This window comes from Branchiostoma floridae, chromosome 15 (assembly GCF_000003815.2).
Source record: "Branchiostoma floridae strain S238N-H82 chromosome 15, Bfl_VNyyK, whole genome shotgun sequence".
NCBI classification, from domain to species: domain Eukaryota; kingdom Metazoa; phylum Chordata; class Leptocardii; order Amphioxiformes; family Branchiostomatidae; genus Branchiostoma; species Branchiostoma floridae.
The window spans coordinates 9,798,569-9,804,869 of NC_049993.1; the positions used below are offsets into that span (position 1 = coordinate 9,798,569).

At 41.2% G+C, this 6,301-nt stretch overlaps 1 protein-coding gene across 1 annotated transcript in view; it reads right to left on the bottom strand.

The window, feature by feature from the left end:
• The window catches only part of LOC118431396 (gastrin/cholecystokinin type B receptor-like), a 17,422-nt gene that overhangs the window by 5,515 nt on the left and 5,606 nt on the right, over positions 1 to 6,301 (bottom strand). The window lies entirely within an intron of this gene.

Consider the following 6,301-nt stretch of genomic DNA (forward strand, 5'->3'; position numbering starts at 1 on the left):
CTTCCGTAAGCGTCAAGCAGGTGGAATCTATAGTGGTGACAGGAAAAGGAATCGTGAGCCGAATAAACTACCGATCCCCACCCAACTCTCTTTGACTTTGAAAACAGATCTTTAGAATATGCACTGAACGAGTCAGATAGGAGTCACCCTATCTGCAGAATATCCTACATCTTGCAGATACTTGACTCTGTTGGTGTGTTGGTGTGTTCGGTAGATTTTATCACTACTTTTATTTACTAATTTGCAGGCGAGAGGTTGTGTAACGATGGAAATTCTAAAAGCGCTATGGGCGGCACAGAAATCCATGTACAAAGCTTATCTGAACAATTTGCACGCGTCAGGATGTTAAATGATGGAAACATATCAACATATCTGTTTTATGATACATTTTCTAAGCATCTCTCCTTGCTGTGCGGCGTGTGCGGCGCCACGTGTACTAAATGAATACAGTGTTATAATCAAATGTTGTTTAGAAAGAAACTAAGACTTGCTTTATGCATTAAGGTGTTAACCAATGGAAGCGACTCTGAAACAATATTAGCGTCCTTTCTTTCTGATGTCTCTCAAATTGCATTATCGTAACTCAAATGCTATTGATAAAAACTGCTGATGATAAAACATTATAACATTGTAAGAGTTGTAGAGCTTAACAATGAACCACTTTCATTTCTATCGTGTTCTGAGAAACCTATTACACTCCGTCTGTATAACATTGCCTTAATCAAATAATGTCTATAAAGAAAGTAAAACTACATTACGTACACTCTACACATGATGTAGTTTTACTTTCTTTGTAAACACTATTTGATTAAGGCAATGTACAATCTATACGTGGTAGCTCACGAGGGACATTGAATTAGCCTGATCAACCACGATATGTGCGCGGCGTTCTTCTGCCCTTTGTATTCCAGAGATAACAGCGCAGACAGGGTTTGTTCTGACGTGGGTAACTCTCCAGAGAACATCAGCTGTGGTTATGAAATCAGCACCAGATGAGGATGTAATGACAAGAACTGTCAGTGTAAACTTTTGCTACGTGGGCTACGTGACTGGGACTCTCATGTTTCAACATTAGCGCTACTCTGGGCAGCAGTGAGTCGTGATAAACATAAAATAAGCTGAAACAAGCTAGGTTTGCATCGATGAAGGTTACGCTAGGAGGTTATAAGGTACTGACAGGAGTCACGGACGAAAGACAGCGGATTATATCCAAAACAGAAATCTGAACAAGTTCATGTCATTTGGAGATTACGGCAAAGTTAAGGGCAAATCACAAAGTCATATTCACACTCGCACGTGAAGATATTAGAAAAGCTGCTGGTGTGTGGATAGAGGTTAGCCATGAAGGTAACGAGATATTTAATAGAAAAGTGACCGGATGAGGAGCAATGACAAGGGACAGGTGATGATCTCTTTTTATCATATTCACACTCGTGACAAATATCAGAAAAGCTGCTGGTGTGTCGATGAAGGTTATGCTACCAGGTTATCAGATACTGACAAGAGTCAAGGACAACAGACAGCGGATTATATTTGAAACAGAAATCTGTTCAAGTTCATGTCGTTTCTACGTTACGGCGAAGTCAGAGGCAAATCACAGAATTATATTCACACTTGCATGCTCGTGGCAGATATCAGCTGCTGGTGTGTTGATGAAGGTTAGACATGAAGGTAATGAGATATTCAGTAGAGAAGTGACCGGATGAGGGTAACTGACAAGGGACAGATGAGATGATGCTCTCTAAAAGTTACGCCTGACAGTTTACGGGGTCTTTGCAAAGTTAATCCAGTTGCTTGAGAAAATTAAAGTTTTGTATTGAGACACTAGAGTTGTTTGACCTTGTACGAAACCGTCACCTGCGCAAGGTAACATCGTATCATATTAAGCCAAAGTCAGAAGCAAATCATAGAATCAGATTCAGAAGAGTTCTTCAAGATAAAGTTTGACGTCTTGGGCAGGATACAAGACCTTCAGAATGCCTGAACTTTATTTCTCATCACGTACACATTAACCACGTGCCCGGGCGACCACGGAAGACTCAATATTCGTGTTCCTTAAGCAAGACAACAGTCACCCAATCAGCTGGATAGACTTCGGAAAGTCCAAATTGCTTGAGTAACCTCCCTTGTCACTGTTATTGCCTTGATGATGAACGCGTCTTCCTTGACTGTAAGGATCGATTGCATTTGCATGTTTTGGGAATGGGAAATGGTGTGGTGTCGTAATTACGAAACTTATAACAAGGCATGCCAAGCGAAGCCAATCTTAGCCATACGCTTTTCATTGTGCTCTGACATACTCGACCTTTTCAAATGTACTCAACTTGGCTGTGGATCAAACTAAATTTAGGTTTGTCGATGAAGGTTAGACATCAAGGTAATAAGCTACGCCAAAAAGTAGTCAAGCAACTGGATATGATTTTGGAAACGGTCAGACGTTTCAAACACAACATCCGTTGTTTCGGGCGTAAGTTTAAGTTTGTGTGGTGACGTAATGCTCGTAATTTGATTACAGTTTTGCCCACTCGAGTGTTTCATTGGCAAGTCTGCAGCGGAGTACAAAACCAAACCGTTGATTTGCTAAATATTACCTCTTCACAATCAATAACTGGGATGTCCCTGTAGCGCAACTGGTAGCAGGCTCAGTGCTGAACTCCTGTTGCCAATTACAGATATGTTGCAAAATGGGAGACACTGGTTCAATCTTGGGCGGGGCATCTTTGCGACCGTCTTTCGGATAGGACGTAAAATGAGGGTCCTGTGTTCGAGAGGGAGTTAAAAGGGAAGGGCGGGTTAGCAACCCCTCCCTGTAAAAATACGCCATGCTGCTAAAACAGCAAGAAAACTGACGAAAGACATCGGATGGTTGTCTGAAACGTCTGACCGTTATTAAAATCATATCCAGTTGCTTGAATAACTACTTATCGGCGTATCTTATTACCTGGTTGTCTAACCTTCATCGACGTAGCAAGAACACTTGCTGGCCTATGTGCCATTAGGAACTGCAAGGGTCGGAATGAACGAAGAAACAATCGATAAGTAGATCAATGAATTAGATGTTAGTATTATAGGCACGTGGAGTTGAAAAGTAGTCTATAATTCACCTCACCAGAGTCCTTTATCTGTTGGGAACCGGTCCAGGGTAAAAGAAAACCTGGCAGGCAGAGAACTACCTTTATAGACACACTCAAGCGAGATTCCGGGCTCGACAGACTGAGCAGCACAACTGAACTAAGTTTACTGATGAAGGATGGGGAGGAGTGGAGAAGGAGGGTCCAGCATGCTTCCCGTCTTGGCATCTGATGATGTCCTCGACTGAACTGAACTTATCTGTTGGACACGCCTATGGTTCACGTTCTATTTTCATCTGTCAAAAAAAACGAATTGATTTTTATGATGCAGTTCGTCGCTTCTTAACCGCCCACCAGTAAACAAGTTAGTCCTTTATTTATTATCTATAGGCTGAATGTTTTCCTGTACGGTAGGTTATAGCGCATGAGCGTTAACGTTTGATCATATTCTCAAACGTACGGCGCCAGCATTGAGTTTTCTCAGGCTAACATCAATGTAAAAAGTCTTATTATCAAATCACTGTTAGTGCTACACCTCATTTTCTCAGTCAGCTACCATTGAATTAACAAAACTCTCATCATAAAAGTACTTCTTTCATTGATAACGAAGTGTATTTTTGTCTTTCAAATCATACTTTTATGTCAATCATAAAGGCCAATATATTTCATATAAATTCAATTTTGGTCGCTAAGTGGTTTTTAGCAAATCGAAAAGGAGCCTCAATTAGAATAACGCCATTTTATTTAACAACAAAGGCAACTGGGCGGAGGCAGTTCGAAAAGGATAAAAGAGTTATTTAAGGATCTCAAAGTTCTTAGTTTTTTAAAAATAATTCTCAGGGGGTACGCTGCTAACATCTTTTGTCTTCTTTGGCAATTATACATGTAGAAAGTCTGTCTTTAACTCTCCTTAGACGACAACACGAAAGCTAAGGCTACTGGGCGGAAGCACTCCGAAAAGGATAAAAGGATTTATTCAAAGGTCATATAGTTCTTAGTTTTATCATTCTCGGGGGTATGGTATCATCATCTTTTGTCTTCTCTGGCAATTAGGAAATGTAGAACGTCTATATTTAATTCTCCGTAGGCGCGGAACACCAAAGACTACTGAACGGAAGTACTTAGAAAAGTATAAAAGAGTTTTTAAAGGGTTTTAGAGTTCTTATTTGTATCATTCTCGTGGGTATGGTATCAACATCTTTTGTCTTCTCTTGCAATTATCCATGTAGAAAGAAAGTCTATCTTTTACTCTCTGTAGGCGCGGAACACCAAAGACTACTGGGCGGAAGTATGTACTTAGAAAAGTATCATTTTCACCGGTATGGTATCAATATCGTTTGTCTTCTCTTGCAATTATCCACGTAGAGAAAAGTCTATCTTTAACTCTCTTTAGACGACTGAACACCAAAGGCTACTGGGCGGAAGCACTGTGCACAGGATGAAGGAGTCGTCTAAGTGTCTGTTTCCTGGGGAAAGTTTGTTTGAGTGGCTGCCGTGGCGATACCGATAACGACATCCACTAATTTCCTGTCGCATTGATCTGTATGATTCCGATCAAAGGTAAATCGTCTGATCATTAACACGGGCGCCCTTCGAAGGCCCGCGGTCGTGACTGGCTAGTATTAAGTCCTCCAGTCGAGGATGTTTGCGTGTTTTCACTCAGAACGATGGAGGGACCACTCAGTGGGACCGCGTGGCGCAATCGGCAGCACGTTTGACTCAGGTCCAGAAGATCCAGAGTTCAAACCCCGCCGTGTCACCGATCTTGTGCGCATGCCCTTGGGAAAGGCACTTTACACGACTTTCCTATATAGGCTACAAAAGTCTTCAGCAAATTGAAGTTGGTAGCCTCAAAAACGAAAGAAAGATTTGCGCTTGTCCCGAAAACGCACGCGTTCTACCCAGGCCCCTCCGTACACCTAGCAATTTCAGTAAATACATCACAATTTTATCAGTGTACTCAGCAATTACTAGCATGCATACTAGTTGTTAAGTATACCGTTGAATTGATACTTAAATGGATGGAATTGCCGTGTATTTGTTATTCCGTACAGTATACTTAGACATCCCTGTTATTTTCCTAACTAAAGCACCCGAGATAACTTTAATATAGGCTTGGCTCCAGGAAAATTCTGTCCAGACAACGCGGTATTAAAGGCTTGTATCGTTGGGTGGTTATATTTCATTTTGTTATATTTTAACATTTGACCAAGAAATATATTTAGAAATTGTTAGTCACAATGATCAGTAGTAATGTAACATTTCCATTCAAAGACATACATTTACCGTCCCATTAAAGACTGCTTCTTTTCTGGTGTTTTCCCTTTCAATTTGTCGGGGAGATCACACAAATTAGCGTGTTTCACTTGTATAGAACGTTTGGCTGGCTAGCTGTAGTCAGCCTTGAATTGAGATGAACTTCTCAACCCCAATCCGTATTCCCCGGCCCTCTGTTCTTGAGTATTTTACACCGTTTTAAAGTTCCATGCACTTAAACAGATATCTAACTATATTGTTTATGTAATAGGATATACACAATAGGGCATACACAACTTTAGAAACCTTCTCTTGCTGATATTTTTCCAATCCCCCCCCCCCCTAAGTTAATTAATCAGATCAGTAAAACTTGGTCTATTCTGTGCTGCTTTTTCAGATTTAGCTACCCGATCGATGCGGTTTGATGCGGTATTCCTTAAGCCCCCTTCACACTAGAGCACGAATGAGCCGGAATGCCGTCGGAATGAAAATTCCTTTCCATTCCTTTCCATTCCTGGCAATTCGTAGTGTGTTCTAACTGCATTCCAGCTACTTGTGCCCGTTCTTTCGGCTAGCCCGAAAGTTTTTGACGTGTTAAAAACTTTCGAGGTGCATTGGAGTGCAATGGAGAAATATCGAATGGCATTCATAGTGGATTCTAAGTGTATTCTAACTATTCTAACTGCAGTCTGACCGCATTCTGTGGCATTCCAACATTATTCGAAGCATTCTTATCTCATTCGATGGAGAATCGAAACGGCAAGCCATCTCGAATCCTGCCCGAATGTGGCCGAAAGAATATCTGGAATGTAGTCGGAATGTCTAGAATACACTACGAATGCACAGGAATAGAAAAGATTTTTCATTCTGACGGCATTCTGGCTCATTCCTTCTCGTGTGAAAGGGATTTAAGGCCCATTTGGAATTCCCACCCGAATGGCCCCGAAAGTGGCACGAATTTGCAAATAATTCAT